The sequence below is a fragment of the Bombus pascuorum genome, chromosome 9, assembly GCF_905332965.1.
Source record: "Bombus pascuorum chromosome 9, iyBomPasc1.1, whole genome shotgun sequence".
Taxonomy (NCBI): domain Eukaryota; kingdom Metazoa; phylum Arthropoda; class Insecta; order Hymenoptera; family Apidae; genus Bombus; species Bombus pascuorum.
In genome coordinates, this window is record NC_083496.1 from 9,749,037 (window position 1) to 9,767,857 (window position 18,821).

Sequence of the window (18,821 nt, forward strand, 5' to 3'; positions counted from 1 at the left end):
TCCTTTCAGTTATATCTAGCTATAACTCGAGGATAAAGACAAATAAAATACACATTTATATAAGCTTTTATCATTGTTTTTGTGCCCCCTGTTCACCACTGAAGTGCGTTTCATACGTTACAAAACACTCTGTGTACTCAGTTAGCTAGAAAAATATCATATATAGCTAAAATAGAAGCAGTTCGATATTTGGAAAGCTAGTTGTAGGATCGTAAATTGTAAAACTCTTATAAATTGTCAAAACATAAAAAGAAAAAACATTATTTTCGTATAGTTTCTAAGTATACTATTGTATTGAAGTTCTAACATCATTTTTGTATTAATAAATTTAATCTTAAATAAATCTCGGTCTCGTTAAAATTATTTTCCGATGTATGAGGTCTCTTAATTTCAATTCGTTTACTTTAACAACATTTTGTACTGTTATAATTAGCAAATTTTGGTACTCTATAGCGTATGTTATTTTACAACTTCCTAGAAACTTCACCACTACTTCTGAAATTTATGTACTTATGGTCTTTAATAAGTTTTAGTTAAATGCGATGAGAAAGTTTCAGACGTACGGGATATTTAGTGTTTAAATATTGATATTTAGATCCTGTTTTACGGAAAATACTCTCGAGCAAGACAGTACATCTTTTTGTATTGGGTAAAAATTATGTTTGTCTTGTCTTATGTTAAAATTAACCATATTTTTGTGATCTTAATTACCTGTGAATTTTAATCATCTGTGAATGTCGATGAACTGTTTCGAAAATCTTTCTTCCTAATCAAATATTACCTCATTACTATAACCTTCTACTTTCTTAATTTTTATTAATGATTAAAAATCAACCTTCCCATAGGTTCCATCCACCTCATCTCACTATTAACGAGTACTCATTGTTAATCATTAATAACTGCTAAAATGTGATTAATAAACTGCTTCATAATTTTTTTAGTATGATATATTCGAATTTGGCACATCACAATTTTGCACAATAGTTCCAACTTACCTTGACTTATTTTTCATACGTCATCTAGTTGCTCTCACTATTTTCTTGATTTTTTTCTTTACGCAGTTCGATGGAACTCGATGTTAAAACAAATGAAGAGCACAGTGGCATAATTAACGAATCATTTGTTTCGAAAGCTTCGTGAATTGTCGTTCTGGAAATTTGCAATCTTCATATAAAGTACTATAAGGGTGACGTCTACCTTAGGAAAGATTGTAAGAGGTCAAGAGGGTTGCAGGTGCTACGCGACTAACGAGCCCCTTAATTACTGTGACATGACTTCGAACTTATGAGATGCCAATAAGAGGGCTTGAGAGTTGAAAGCATGTAGGTCTGCCAAATTTATAGTAATATGCCACTTGCAACGTGGCTTCCGCTCTTTGTTACAATGCCATTTGTTACGTTCTTGGAGGACTGCTAATTGCCTAATAATCTTCTTAAACAGACGATTCTAAAAGCATATTAAAGAAACAATTTATTTTAGCGAGAAAAGATGTGTAAGGTTTATGAGAAATGCAGTGGGAAAAATATTCGTCATTTTAGAAATACTAAAGTGAATTGAAATATGAATTTAAAATTCACGTGAATTTCAAATTTCTTTACTCGAGAAATCTTTTCGGAATTCGTTTTGTTATTATCTTTTTTGTATACACTAATATGTACTAATATTTCTATGCATAAGATGTTTATGCTATTAGTTCCCAGCGTTTCCCTGGTAAACGATAAGCCTGAGGAAGATACGAAAGAGGAAAAAGTCGAATGATTTCGAGTGAACTACGTATTCAGCATCATATTTGTTTCGCAAGTGCAAGCTGCGCTATACTTTCAAATTGAAAATTTCCTCTTCTCTTTTTTTGCATACATCGAATCCTCTCGTCATTCTGTGAAAAAGGTATTACGGTAACATGATCGAAAACTGATTAGTTTAAAAAAATAACTTTTGAAATTTTGCAGAATATCATATGAAAAAAGAAGAAAAGACGTAAGGTGATACTCTTGTATTTGTGTTTCCATTACCGTACATATATGATATATTCTTTTATTAATTAAAGTTAAATTAATTATATTTAATTTGTTTTTTTTAATATTTTAGTTTTAATTAATTTCAATTATTTCTTAATTTTAAATTAATGTTAAAAGATATTTTAAACTAATTAGTTTTCCACTGTGTCACCCTAATATTTCTCTTTCTAGAATGACGAGAGAATTCGGCTTATGCGAGAGAAAGGAGGCTTTCACTGAAAAAAAGGAAAGAATAGTGCAATTGCAAAGCACATGCATTTTTGCACCTGCGGAAAAAATAGATATTATCGTGAATAGGTAGTTCACTTTGAACCATTCATTCTTTCCTTTTTTCCTTCTTTCATTTTTTCCTCATTATTTATCGTTTGCCAGAAAAAGGCTGAAAACTAACTACTAGCAGAAACGTCCTGTATGTACAACTATAGTAATAGCTTTCCGTTGTTTCTCGCTGTAACCATACATAATAATAGTACTAATCATTTTTAATGTTCTAACAATAGTATCAATAAAAATTTTCGTTGCATCTACATTACGCATTTGTTTAGATATCGTTCAATAATATTGCAATCTTAGTTGGAGTATCCTGTATCTTCTGCAAAAGAATTGAATGCGTGTAAAATTTGAAAGATTATACGTTTATTTATGCAGAAGCTATAAAGAAACTCAGTTTTCTTTATCAAACGATTACAATAAAATAATATGAAGGATCTGACGTTACAATGACACGTGAATGATGTATTAATGACGAAAAAGGTTATACGTAGTTTTATGTGTTAGAGGGCGTGAATAGCACCCGCAGCGTTGATCGTTTCACCCTTCCGCAGTGTAACGTAAACACCAGGCTATCTCGACACGATCCCCCGTATAATCTGCGAGAATTTTGTCCACGCTTGCAGTTTCGAATATTTGCATAAGCCCCGGGAATCCATGCTTTACGTGTATGAAGTGGCGAAGGACGAACAGCGCGCATATCAAAAACGAATATACCTGCTAACTGCGTGCGATTTACGTCCTGTCTCATAAAGCAAGAAATTCCCACTTCCCGTCATCTAACAAATGTTGGTTATATGTAATTCAAAAACAATATAATTTTAAATTAAAAAAGTTTCAGCACTATCTTTGTTATTATCTTGTGTCAGCATAGATATTTTCTATTAACATTATTATTTTACAATGACTTACCCGGTGAATATCATTATCAGGATAGTGAACATAAATACAATAGCATTTGATTTATCTCAACTGCATTTATTATAGCAAAATTTTAATTAATACTCGATCATGGAATTAGTATGCATTCACTTACAGCGGCTATAAAAGATATCGTCACGTTATTCTATTTATTGTAACACTTACATACATAATTAATTACATAGTTAATTAGGTTCAATTATACTGTACCATAAGTACTATATCTAAAAGAACAAAAAATCATAGGTAGTGAACAGAATCAGTGAACCATTAGATTAAATGAACCATTTGTCTCTTGATCTTTAATCATCGGATAATTTTGTATCCTAAAAATTAGCTAAAAATTAGAACCACCGTCTTGAAATAGGAATAAGTAAATACGAAAGGCAATAAATTAATAGATAAGTAATAATCGCTATGTCTAGTGCATTAAAAAGTATAAATATGTTGTGAAATGGCAACGTTAGGCATTTAAATGCCTATTTTTAGATGCTTTCTCTTTGGAATTATATCTAGCGAAGTTGGAGAACTTCTTTTACGTTGCCTCCACTTCTTTAAATTGTTACTAGTCGAACGAGATCTCTAACAGAAGTATAAAGGCTGGTGTACCGTTTGTATTCCGAACGCTTTGAAATTACTCGCGAACGAACAGTTGTCGAGTAAGCCTTCTGTCTGCCAGTAATATTCATTTTCCTTCGCCTGGTATTCGAGACTTCCGCATCGGGGCTGGGGATTTGAGTGTTCGAAGCTTTTCCATTTCCTCGCAAATCCCTTGCGCTAACACACATAGTGGTGGTCCGACTTAACTTACGTTTTCAACTTGTCGTTTTTCACTTTGCTTTTGTTTCCTCCCCTCCCCCTTTCTCTCTCCACTGCCCATTCTTATGGCTCTACTAAAACGTCGTTTATTCCGGATATCACACGAGGTAAATCGAATGTCAATCAATGGATACGGACGCTTTTTGATACTAGGAAAGCTTTCAGAGAACAAAACGCATCGAAAACGTTAAACGAACCGATTTCATTGAACGCGTCGATAATGGAATACGAAAAAGTATGAATTGTAACGTCCCGTTGTTTAACAATAATTGCGTATTAATTCATTTCACCTATTCTACAATTCGACAACCTTTCAACAAATTTCATTTTTTGTAGATGTAATCATTCCGTTGCGATTTTATATGGTATATTTTTTTATCGTATTTTTTTACAACACGCAATTTTATTTGCGTACACGCGTGATCACTTTTATGTGAACAAATTATGTGCAAGTTATACGGCGTATCAAGAAGAAGATCTAAAATCTTAAGGATTTATGTTAATTTTAAAAATCATTAAAAAATGCTTAATATCGTGGACTCTATAATCAATATTTTAGATTTAAACAACGGGTCCATATTTTTTATGGTGTTTCATAATGTGTTTAATGTATCGAAAATAAGAAAACGCGATAGACTTGTCTATATAATTTATCTTCTAATTAAATTAGTACTGCTAATATTAAATAATATTGTTATTTTTTGTGTTTGAAACATTTGCAAACACGCTCGTAATTTGCGTATCAAGGTTCAGCTGTTATGTAGTACATTTTCATGGTTTAATGGATGCAGAATATATCCATATTTTGAAACTGAACAAAATGAACACAATTGGAGGAACCAGGAAGGGTCCCCTGTGGGATAACTAACAGCTGCCAGCTTCAATGCAATAATTCCTAGAAATAAATATTGTTTCACCTACCTACAATGTATTTTCTTCTTTTTTTTTTCTTTTTTAAACGTTTCGAAATTGACATGCGTCTGGAATAGAAATGAAAACGCAAAATTATTTCAACCTGAATACCAGAGAATTGCTACAATGAAACATTGATTTTTTAAATTGAAAGATGAAAAGTAATATCAGTAAATGCAAAAGTAACATTTGGAACGAAGTGAAATTATTATTATTATTGCACAATGAAATTATCGTTTTCGAGTTCTATTATTTCAAATAATTATGCAGTCTCTAATTTATTGTATTATACGTGTTTTAATTATTTTGATGTTACATGTTCGTTATCTCCTATTTATTCTAAATGCGTCCAACACGTAGAAGGGTTGAAATAGATACAACGTACTCTAGTTAGTGATAATCAGTATTATTGTTATATAATTGTTGTGCCAGTAGTATAAATAAATACATATACCTATTATATATATGCCATGTGCATAATGTGCTTCAAATTCATTCCGCAGCTAATACGATATAGATGAAAATATGGCAATGATTTGCGCATTATCGCGAAAATATTGGTACATAAATAATATAAGTAATTTAAAAATCGAATATTTAAAGTTGTAAATGTAAAACATTTTCCCTCTCTACATTTTTCTACGGAATTTTAAAGTTGTCTGCCTTTATTCTACTTTTTCTATAATACTTTACTTAAGGTAATTTGTTAATACCGTTAATGGATATTGTTACTCGAAAGTTACAAATTACTTTTATGTTTTATAAGCTTCTACAACACCCGAAGTGAAGATAGTTCCACTAGAGGCTATACATCTAACAATGTTTTAATTAAAATAATGCTGCTGCTCCTTGATAACAGGCTTGATTATCTTTTAACAACTTCATGAAACTTTTCTCATCATCGATAGTAGTTTCTTGACAAATAATTTTCTATAATTTCTTTTCCAACCTAATAGACTTCTTTAAAGTCAAATGCAACGATGGTGTAGCAACATGTTTTCGTTAAAACTGGCTGAACTTTAGTCAGTTGCGTGTTTTTGTATCATAAACTGCGGATATTTACAGTATACCTTTATGGAAAATATTACAATCTAAAAATATACAGAATACATATAATATGGAAAAATATATAAAATATATTTCTTACGCTGTTTAATTTTATAATAAATATTCATCAATATTTTTATTCATATTCGAGTTATTTATTTGTGTCTGTACAATTTGTATAAACATTCGTCGCATGTAGTTCTCTCGTGTCAAAATTAATAATTAGAAAGTAATAAAATACAATTCCATTAAAACAGCAGAGGCGAATCAGAATGGGTAAAGATACAAATATTATGAGGGTTTAACAATAATTATCCCTTATCCTGTACACAATGTATTCATTGTACATTCATATTCACATGTTAAACTAATTTCGTCGCATGTAGTTTTCTCGTGACAAAATTAATAATTTGAATGTAACAAAATATAATTCCCTTAAAACACCAGAGGCGAATCAGAGAAGGTAAAGATAGGTCTAAATATTATGAGAGTTTAACAATAATTACTTCCTTATCCTGTACACAATGTATTCATTGTACATTCATATACACATGTTAAACTAATTTTAGATGAAGTTCAGTTTAGGGCATAATGCAAGCACGAAGTAATAAGTTTCTATTCTACTACGTTAGAGGTTGAGATACGTAATTCGAGACGTAAGTTATGACGTCCAGGATAATATGAAATTTAAATAATGAAGTTTAAGGTAGAAGTTTCGTGCCAAAGTACTAGTTGCTTCAATTTGGGTGTAGTTCAAAGTCTTGCTGCATATTAAATTTCATTTTTGACAAATTCTTCTTTGAACGTGGCCTTGAAGTTTCCAGGAGTGTGGGTAGGTAAACTTCTTCAATACGCCATTCCCGCAAAATTCTGAACGTTCTTTGTATTGGACCGTACACCATCACTTCTTTGTTCGAGAAAATTGACTCATAAATCACAAGTTCTACCGATGCACGTAGCTTTACAATGTGTTTATTATATTAATGTACGTTTATAAATAATAATGAATTTTTCCGGAATATTTCAATAATATTTTATAATATGCTTGCTGTCATCGATTTATAAATATTAATCAATCCTTCTATGATACACTTAGCTTTCCTTACTTTTCCATTCTTTGTTTCGTACAAATCATATCGAATTATATTCTGATAAAGGCAATTGAGTTGACTTAGCAAAGCACACGTGAATATATCTCGGCACAGTAATTTTATTAGCCTCCATTAACTACCATTTAGCTGCAATGTTTTATGCTTTTACTATAATACCCTTTTAAAAGGATTTCATATTACGCTTGCTAGAAATACATATCGTAATTCAGTCTATTAGGTGCGATTTAAGTCATACGTACCGATATACCATAAAATATTATGCAGCGAAGCTGTGTATTTTCTGACAGTAAATTCGCTATGAATGTTCGAAACAACACGGTATTTTAGTCAGCGAAAATGAACGAGTATAGTATTTGATACAATTTATTCGGATGAACGAATTATATATGTACAATAGCTAAGATCATTATAGGAATTTGTTAGGGATTAGAATAAATTGGAAAGTGCAAGTAATAGCAAAGATAGCGAAGGATGTGAGTGACAGCCCCTTCCTCTAATTTACGGTTGAAACTGACAGGTTGACATTCTGTTGCAGTGTAATAAACGCGAATGCTTACAAATCCCCTTCTCTGGACATAGTATTGAATTACTATGGATGCTAAATGCTAAGGGAAGGAGGGTTGAATAAAGCACAGGGTTTCCTCGTTTCCCCATTGTAATTAACGCCTCGACGTAAACCTGTACCAAAGCTGAAACCTCGTTCTTACGTCAGTGTTTAAAGTTATCTACTCGATTCCCTTTTATCTTAATTAAATGCAATTAATGTCTGTTTTGCTCATTATTATAATTAAAACTTTTTAGATCAAAAGCAAGTAACAGTCGAATTTCGAGCTTGCTAAGTCGAATATTTTCAATTAATGTACATATTTACTTTTAGACTATAAATCCGGATTATAAATTTTGGATTATTAATTATTAATTATTAATTACTAATACATTTCAATCTAGAATGCAAAAAGAAATTACATGCGAGAATTTAGATTACATATGATTTGTTGTGTTTACTTATGTTTCATGAAAAATTAGAAATGATTTATGTTCGTAATATTCAATTTTATAAAGTATTTTATAATTATGCGAAAGTATTTTTATGAATTAAATAATTCTTGTTTCCTATAGTAGGATTATATCGTATCACATTAAGGATATAATTGTATTTTTATGTAGGCAAATTAATTGTTGATTCTCTCTTAGTAATTAATTTTTTTAATATTTTGTTACAGGTGAGAGAAACTAATCTTACAAATATTCGAGTAAACGGGAAATATGGCATCTCTGTAGGGTGAAGTATTATTAAAGCAAATAAAACAATATATTAACATTTTAAAGAAGAGCACATCTGAATGAGTTTAATATAAATGTTACGTTACGTACAATATTAATGTTACGTTTATTCTAGAGATCGCATAAACTCTATTTGCTTGTATTAAATTTGCATTCCTCCAAGTGGCGTATTTTATACATGTGTTTGAAGAGACTTAAAAATTTGAAGAGCGTATAATATTCACGGGGAACATAAAAAAACGTTTGATCAACATGAGTCTGGTAACTTTTCAAAAATAAAGAATTCAACTATTTTCGCATAAAGAAATTTTTAGCCCAAAACGACGACAAAATTTCTACTGCCTGATGCTAAAGCGAGCTTCTACATATGTGTAGCTAAATTAACATTGTATATTTATAAACCATCTCAAACGACAAGTAATTCTGATGCATAGATTAAAGTACTGAAAATAATATAACAAGTACATCTTCTATAAAAATGATGAAAAATTTGAAAAAATTTCCGAACGTATTTCTACATATTTTATAATATTTAATATAAATTTGATATTGTAGCAATTTATTATAGTTCAGTAATCTTAACGTAATTCTGTAAAAATTTCGATCATTTTTTGTAAATTTTATTATTGAGAATCAATTTCATGAAATATCATATTTTTCATTAAAGCACACATAGATGCATATATATCTTTTTGGAAATTATTATTCATTACAAATATTTGAATATCTTTATTTCCAATGAAATAACAAATTTTCTGCAAAATATATTATTATACATTTAATACTCGAAACCAGTAGCAAGAAAATTATCGTATTTATAAATAGGTGAAATTATACATATAATATAATAATAATAGGTGAAATAGTACATATTTGAAATAATGCTCAACGAAAGAGGGACTATATAATACGTATAGAGAAGAGGTAAAACTAAAAAAAAATAAAAATAGGAATATTTGCATTCGCTTGCAGCAAACTATTATATGTAACCTCATTTACAATAGACGAACGTAATTACACGTTACTGTCACAACATGCTTCGCTCTAGAGACAGTATTTACTTAACGTGATTGATAAACAGTCCCTTGAGAGTCAGAGCACTAGTAGTACACTCGTGTTTCGGTCTGGTGGGCCCTCTAGGGATTCGAGAACGCTTACCTCACACGTCACAGAGACGTCGTACAGTGTAGGTACTTTACGACCCATGTTTCACCATGCCATTTATATCTTGTTTTATATTTTCTTTTGAGCTTACATACGATGTGTTGCTAACATCTAAATTATTCGTATCCTTCAATGTCTAAACGTTCTAGCTTTTCCTTCGAAGAGTTAATCCTCGATAAATTTCTGAATTATGCAATTTACCTGTCGCATATTTACATATGTTAAAATAAATTGAATATAAAAATTTAGTACAATTTTTTTTTGTAATTAGGTTGAAATATAACTCAATCAATGAAAAGTCTATATTAGTATATACGTAATTACGTAAAACAAGATTAAAGTCACTCGTTGTATTTAATAAGAAGTTATTCTCAATTAATCTTTTAATTAGACAGCTTACCTCATATATTTATATACATATTTATATACCTCAGTTTCCCGGCAACTGCGGTACAATCGACATACTTATACTCGTTTAGTTAAGAACTGGTTTGGTACACGCGCTGAAAAAATTGTCAGATTTTCTGTCTTCGAAAACAGAGTCTTATGAAAAGTTCAATCAGCCAAGCTCAAGTGTACTTGATATGTTTTCAATCTCGATTCTCTCGAAAACGAAATACCATATGAAAAAATTTTGTCCTATATTTTCGATTTGTTTTTTCACGTAGAATCCTGTATATTTAGATCAATTTATTATAAATAATTTATAATCAAGATGGAATATAATATTCAATCGATAAAAACTCCATATTAATACATACGTAATTTGTTATCTAATCGTATTGAAATAAGAGTCAGGTCATGAACTATATTGATTAATGCAGCTGATATTAAACTAAGCTGTATTTAATAATCGATTGTCCTTAACAGATAATTAACACCGATGAAATTTTATTGGAATTTTTATCGGATTCGTACATACAGAGATGTTTGCCAGGAAAGTTTCCGACTAGTATTCGAATTGGATTTAACGAAGTTTCTTGCTTCGCGCGTTAAAATTCAATCTTCTCGGCGTAAAGTATATCCCGGCTTTTTGTTTCTCGGAAAGTAATTAAAGCGGGATTTCGCGTACCAAGCTGCGTCGTAATAACGTGGGAAAGGGATAGAAGCTAGAGATTCAGTTTACCCGTCGTTTTGTACGCGGCTGATCGCTGTAACAAAGGGGGATAAAAACGCACCCCTCATTCCTTGTTCCCTCCTCTCTTTTCGAAATTTCTCTTCCGCTTCAACATCATTCTGTACTTGTGGTGCACCGCGATACTCTCGCATATTATCACGGTGTCAAATAATCCCGTCGTCGAACGTGAATTTATGCCGCACACCCTACCAATTTCGTTCTCTATGAAACGTGTTCACCCTTGCGGGACCCAACTCGTGTTTTTGCCAATATTCTGTTCTCAAGCACCTTAAGATCGTAGAAATGGGAAGAGAAAAGAAATATACAAACGTCTCAAGCTTTAGAAATATATATAATTTTAGAATTAAATTAATAAAAAAATTAATCTTTCGAGAAGACTACCTTACCCTTACTGATTGTTGTTAGCCTTCAACATATTCTGTTTCTACATCTATGTACGAAATATCAGAGTCATAAAGTTTCTGAATTCCTGTGTAGAATTTATAAATAGTAAGGAATATTTCTAAATATTATAGATATTCAGAAATATTTGGAAATATTAATTATTATAATAAAGCTGAAGTTAGGAACATTTTATAAACAACGCCCGTAAAACAATCACTAAATCTTTAAGTAATATATGTTTTGATTTAATTCTGATTTAATTCATTTCATTTCCATCTCATTTTGATTTCATTGGATATACCAGTTTGTTCTAAAGATATAGCACTATTAGGTAAAATATCTATGCCTATAGAATTATGAATGTAAACCTGCAGCCGTCTGACCTACATTTCTTCCAGGAAAGGTGTAGATACATTTAGTACTGTGTGTAATAATAGTAAAATAGACGCAGACGTTGTCTGTCACTGACCAACGCGCATTTAATTTTAAGAAAATTGTGATCGGTCAGTGACACAGTACGAATGAGAGGTCCGAGCGTGCGAGAGAGACAGCGATAGGGAATTATCGAAAAATTCGATTCTCTTCAAACGATGATATCTCAGCAACGGAAAGTTGGATCGAAATAAAACGGAAAAAATTTTACAGAGGAAGCTTCATTCTGTCTAACGACTTCAACTGGACTCGAAAATCTTCATTAGTTTTGGAACAGTAATCGTTTAAACTTTTAGTAGTTTTAATAGATGTTATTCGAGTATTTAAGATTTCTTGAAATAAATGTGTATATTTTTGGAACAAAGTAATGCCGAATAATGTTATTTATAGTGGTATTTATAATAATTCATATAATAATTACAATGCAGAAGAAAAAGTTGGAATATCGCTCAGCTTGTGCATTACATTGGTTGAAATATCTTCCATAGAACCGAAATGCATCTGTTAAGCAAAATATAAATTTCGAAGGAGAAAATTGGCTTTTGCCGTTGCATCCGCTAAATTTGATTAAATTTTTATCCCGCTGCAATTATTAATCAACTTGTGATTAAATTTTTCAATGTAAATTTGATCTGATTCTTTTACGTGTGTTGGTTTCCTGTGTTCAAATATTTTCCAGGAAATGTTGAAAATTGCAATATTTGTAGCTAGATAATTATATTACCTTTTAAACGACATGAATATACATTTTAAATAATCTCTTTTCCATTGCATATAGTCGCATCAACTGCTTACATGAATTATTAACGACACAAAAAATGAAAGGTTATGATTACAAACTAATGTACGTATAACTCAAAACATTATAAGTATTTTACTAATTTTTATATTGATTTATGCTTCTTTTAAATTATTTTTTTATGGTTATTTTATTATTATCTATAGCGAGTTTTATATCGAATTATATTTTAAGTTGTACTTTGAAGATTGTACCTCGTCATTCTGTATAATTACACAAAGCTTTGTTTATTTCGTCGCTAAATATTAATAGACCTATCACCAGAAACATTTAAAATCAAAACCGGAGTCAGCGAGAATGCATCAGTTTGTGTGTTTATTCGTATAACAAGAGCCGTATATCATTATATAAGGTAAACGCGTTGTACAAGTAGCTTTTAAAGGCGATCATCATCAAACAATCGTCCCACGTTTAAAATGGAGGTCTCTGCGTCAACACGGTTGATTCTGCATATTCTCTGACTACGCAGTTCCGAAGACAACCCCATGCGAATCACCTCAATCTCCCCTCTGAGGATAAAAGTTGAGCTCTGTCTCGAGAGCCCCATCTAATGTTTGTCAGAGCATTGTATTTCCCGATGTTATTTATCATGTTATTTCAATGATAATAAACCAATCTTGTGGTCATTTGTATTTCTTTACGTTAATTTTAAAGATTCCGTTTTAAAAGAGGAATTGTTTCGTATCTCAAACTTACAGCAATACGGGTCATATTTTTTCTTTCTAATTTTTGAACACCCGGTATTTACGGAGAATTTTACAGAATAAAAATTTATTTACAATTTTTAATACCAGATAAATTAATTTTAAGAAACAAATGTTATTTGAATATTCTGAACCTTCTACATTTATAGTATTATAGTATCGAGTGTTATCTTTTTATTTAAATTTTACTTGTCTAAGTATATGTATCATTACAGTGTCAAAATGGTGATTTATAAAAATGAATTATAAATATGACAATAAATATGAATGAAAATAGGAAGATCTGTAAATCATAAAAATAAGAAAAAGGAGGAAGAGAAATGACAGAATTGTTGTTACATATGATCATTAAATTTTTCAATATTAACCATACAAAGAGTTTATTTAGCAAATTGTAGTATAATTTATTCGCGAAACATACGGTTCGATTGTTATTACAAACACAATTAATCTTTGTTAGGACGCTGATATCACCCTACGATGCACATTTATAATAAATTATGTATTCAATTTTAGTTGATATTAATTATTTCTCATTAATGAAAATAAACGTTGGAGCATTGAAATTCTGGTTTATTTTGAATTCATTTGTAATATATGGGTATAATTACACGATGATGCATTTTATACATTAGCATATATTTTAAACACGATTATACGAAACTGGTTTCAGTTATTAACAAAACATTAATTACACCTGTCGTTTATAAGTATATTTTCAGGTATGCGCGTTTATTACTACGTAATTTTCAATACTGAAATATGAGAAGTCAAATCACAATAATTATCCGAAATTATTGGAATGCTATATTAGTGCGGGGAATCTTAAAAATTAAGCGTTCAAGTCATTGCATAAACTGAATCAAACTTTAGTCACCAATGTCAGTTTAGCTAGTAGATTTTTTATGACCTTACGTCGTTGCCCTAATTACCATTTAAAAATTAAAGAAAACTAAAGTTTCATCATTTTCTTTGTCTCATCTTTGTTATCATTCTTCCAATTCAGAATACTTAGTTGTTATTTCGTAACAGTAGCACAAGTTTACTTAAGAGGTAATACACGAGTGGAATTTCAAATACTTTGATGTATCTCGAAAAGTGGAGAAAATGCTGGATAGAGTATTTTAAAGGAAAAATCAATCCCTACGAAGATTAAACGAATTCTTAATAACCGAAATGTTTAAATATGAAAAGCGGATCAAACTCAAATGAATAAAAGTTTGTTATTTCAAAACTTTGTGCCCTCATTGTTTATTTCTCAATGTATACGAATGAAAAATATGGGAGAAAGTCGGAATCCTGCGAAAGTTGGCTTAATAGGATCCCTGTTTCGACATGGATCTGGCATACAGTTTAATAATGGAACCAGCATCCCATCTATCTTTTGAACAGCGTGCTGCTGACAACCGAAGGTATGGGTTCTTCGAGACAAATGAAACAAAAACAAGTGACAGTACAAATAATAAAATAAAGGAAGAAGCTGGCACGGTCGGATAACCGTGCCTACAATAAATCTGTCAACATAGTAAAATATGCATCCGACGAAAGCGTGCGTCCTGCGCAATCAGAGCGCGAGCCTGGAACAAATGTACCCCACCAACTGAATGTCGGTCGTTATCGGAAAATAGTTTTGCGGCTCTGAATCGTAACGTTTCTCGTCAAGGGCGTTCCAAGCTCTTACTATCTTCCACCCAAGGATTTCTCGGTATTACTTCCGTGCAAATTTAGTATCTACGATCAGTCATTCCCGTAGAACTAGTCTAATATTAACTCGATATTTTACTTTCGTTAGGATGTCGAAATAAGAGTGCTCGAGTATCGGAATTAGATTTTAAATATTGAAATTTGACTGTCTTCTGATTCAAGAACCAAGTTCAGAGGAAGGTGAGGCCGAGAAGATTTTGGAAATAGGAAATAAATAGAATAATTGGCTGTATCTAGTGTTTAATCTGTTGTACGTCACCTGGTAATTTTCTGTTCTTTTACCCTTCACGTTGCTTCGGATAGAAATTCAGTCAAATTTATTAAACTTTCCTCCGAATTTCAGAGGCTGTTCATATTATTTGGAAGGTTAACTATTCTTCTCACAGCGTCGTAGTTTTTACACTGCGATATGACGCGCTTGATAATATTTTAGATATGAAAACTTACGATAGTGAGATGTCATCGCATTGGCTTCTCGAGAACAGTCGTCTAACTGGTGCACTTGCACTTTGTACATGCACTTTATGCTCACACTCTCGTAAACATTGCAGTTTTCCTTTTCAGGGCAGACCTTAAACTGCTTCAACAAGTGGAAAATACAAGTGCAATATCATGACATACATGACAGTAGCTAGTACATTACATTTTTCACAGATTGAGTGTTCTTGCTTGTCGAATAAATATTTCTTAATTAGAGCCGCGTGAACTATCATCATTCTATCGACCCAAGTTTATATCTACGGTAAATTGGACTGGGAAATTTTTCCCATTCGATATCATTTCCTCATATTAAGTATCCACGGATAGCTCAGTAATTTCTTGCAGTTAATCAGCGAGTCAAATGTGTTCGCGGAGAGACACGATCGCGAGAAAGCACGTCAACGGGAGTCGTAAATTCCCGTTACGATTAGACAATCAACGCCACGAACTGATCGATCCCCTTATTTCTGTTACGATAATAGGGGTGGTTTGATTGAGGTTACACTGAGTTAACACGTATATAATGTTTATTCCAGCAGCTTTGTAAAAATGGACAGTTACACTGATGCGTCGGTACAAGATAAGTAAGAGACCCGTTATAGACGTGTTGACTATTCTAACGAAGTATAAGAAGTTTGACTTAAGGGTAGAACCCGTTACAGTCTTGTAGACTGTTCTAACGATGAAGAACAACTTTGACTGAAGGGTAGAACCCGTTACAGACTTGTTTACTGTTCTAACGACGAGGAAAAAGTGATGAAAGTGATGATGCTGTGTCGGAGGAGAGCTAGTAAAGGGTGTGTCTAGCGCACGGGGCCATCGGATTTGTTAATGACATTTTTGGTCGGGAAAGTGAGGGCAGTAGACATTGTGTCTGATTGGCTAATAAGACGGTTGGTGGACTAGGAAGGGTCTTAGCTGCTCTCGATAAGAAAGTAGGAAGCATCGTATGCAAAAAAAACTAACTTCCCCGTGTTTTCCCATAGCAGACCATAAACCTTAGAAAACGTTTCAGTAAAATGATCTTTGTTCGATCTGAAGGACTTTAGTTAAAATTTCCGAAATTCATGATCGGTCCTTGACTCTTGAGGGTGCGCAATAAGGATGTGTGGACATCTGGCTGTCATCCTGCCCGCAGTGTGTGGCTCGGGTTAGATGGAGAGTCGGCCGACGTAACAAAATGTATCCCAGAAATACACCCATTTTTTCTTGAAATTGTAAAAATTAATAAATTTGATAAGAATTTTTTGAATGTTTTTTTATATTTTTGTATCTCAGAAGACGTAGTGAATGCAGATATCAATCTCAAATTAGGTTGCACGTGAGATGTCGATAGCAGAGTCTCGAAGCGTCGTACGTAACCTCTCACCTTACTGGTTACATCAAAATACATGACCTCAAAACTCTTTCGAAACTGTCCCCACGGTTTTTCCTCCGGAATGTGGGTTAGTAATGCTTCGATGTGATCTTGTATCGTATGGAACTTATCCAGTAGCTGCACGTACCTGCTGACTCGAGGGATGTCGACTAATGTGCCCGTGCCATGTGCGCCCCAGTTTTTAAACTTCGTGAATATTACAACAGAATAGTAAACTTCCAGTTAGAGTGGTAAACTTTTGCATGCATCGCGATCTTTAAATAAATAAATACTTGAAATGATGGTTTCAAAAAGATATAACAATCGTGTAATTTTTATATGTATTAATGCATGATTTCTACACGTGATCGATCATTTTGAGATTATCGAGATTTTGGGAAATTGCGTTAATGGTATAGCTGGATCAAACATAAAATCAATCTGAAGGCAATATACTCTGGTTGATTTTAAATTAAATGGCGCTATCTAATGGTTTCCTTTGAAAGTTACTTTGATTTTGGGGGTAGATTGGTGTTCCCAGCGCTCACGTATTTAGAAATTCCAAGCCCACCCTCTGACTTCGTTAATACTATTACTCCTTCATTACTCACCGCTATCAATTGCCTGCGGATATTAAACGGGGTTTCATCTTTTAATGAAAGAAATTTAATTACCGTAAAACTAAATGGGCTGTTTTAATATTATTCGGTATGTTATATAATCAAATTGTTTGTAAGAAATATTTGTAAGAAAGATGCGTCTCCTTTATTATATTACTATCGTTTATTAGAATATTGCGACTAACGTTTCAGACACACGAATGTATTAACTAGTTGTTGATTGTTCTGCAGTGAAATGTTTCTGTCATAAACATTTCATTATCGTATACTTTACTACTGTGATTTTTTTTCATAAAGCTTCATTCCACTAATTAAACCATATCGATTCTTTATAAAACTACGATAAATATAATATTGATACTGAATGATTCTGTATGACTGTAAAAATATTGTGTTATTAATAACTGTTTAAAACATACAAATTATATCTTTCGTTGTACATAATTTCAACTTTATATATTGCAGTTAGAACAGTTAAAGTATAATTAATTAATACGATTAACTTACAACTGGGAACTATTTAGATGCTATGCTCACAAGAAATGATTATACAGCTACTTAATAAAAAATGAAAAAAAAATGTCAAAAATTATAGTAGATATATTTAACGATGATACGAAGGACAAATATTTATCTAAAATTTTACTTTTCCTAAACATTACCAAGCAACCTGACTCCTGATATATTCCAAGAAGCTGGCACGAGAAAAATCGATCGATAAGCGAGTCGAATAACAAAGTATAGACTTCGTTGCTGGAAACGAGATATCAGCAAATAAATGCATCGATGATGCGCCATAAAAGGCAGTGGCAGTGTATATTATCTAGCAAGCGACAGGTTCCAAGTTTACAATTTAATGCATGTTAAATCGCCGGAGTAGAAACGAACGCCGCGCCATATACAGGGTGCGCCGTTAGAATTCGGACAGAATTCAATTTGTAGTTCCCACCATATTAGAATTCAGATGTTTGTGCTGATTGACTCTGAAGTTAGTTAAATATGTCAATAAGTCTTCTATAACCTCAAAATGACAGAACTCGTTAAGCAAAACCCGGAATACGATAGAAGAGCGGCGATTATAGAAAGTCTTCGCGCCGGGTGGATGCCAAAGTGAATCGGAGGAACGACCGTTGGCTGGCCCACAATCTCGAAGATGTTCCTGTTGTGGGCAAAACCAAATTTCCAGCAAGTGTTCACGTTTTGAGCGTTGTCTCAAGTGAGGGCGACGTCATGCCTCCGCACTTCTTCCAAAAAGGCGAAAGAATCACAAAGGAGGTTTATTTGGAGGTCCTGAAGACAGTAATAAAGCCGTGGATGGAAATTACGGCTTCTGGAAGGCCGTATTTATTTCAACAAGATGGCGCACCTGCTCACACAAGTCATCTTGTTCAAAATTGGCTCTCTGACAATGTGGACATGTTTTGGTCGAAAGATTTCTGGCCTCCTAACAGTCCCGACCTAAACCCATTGGACTATTACGTGTGGGGCGTTATCGAGAGACAAACTAATAAATGCAGGCACCCCAACGTCAACTCCCTACGAGCTGCTATCGAGTCAGAATTCGCGACAATTAAACGCGACCAGTTGAAGTCAGCGTGCTCGCGCTTTAGAGCAAGAATAGAGCAGGTCATAGAGGCAGAGGGTGGTTACATAGAA

General features: G+C 32.5%; 1 protein-coding gene and 1 long non-coding RNA gene across 2 annotated transcripts in view; both read left to right on the forward strand.

The window, feature by feature from the left end:
• The window catches only part of LOC132910712 (uncharacterized), a 106,246-nt gene extending 97,396 nt beyond the window's left edge, over nt 1-8,850 (forward strand). Inside the window, exon 4 of the long non-coding RNA XR_009658837.1 lies at nt 8,323-8,850. This is a non-coding gene — a long non-coding RNA (uncharacterized LOC132910712). The remainder of the gene's footprint in view (nt 1-8,322) is intronic.
• The window catches only part of LOC132910661 (leishmanolysin-like peptidase), a 214,361-nt gene that overhangs the window by 103,239 nt on the left and 92,301 nt on the right, over nt 1-18,821 (forward strand). The gene's annotated exons all lie outside the window — the stretch shown is intronic.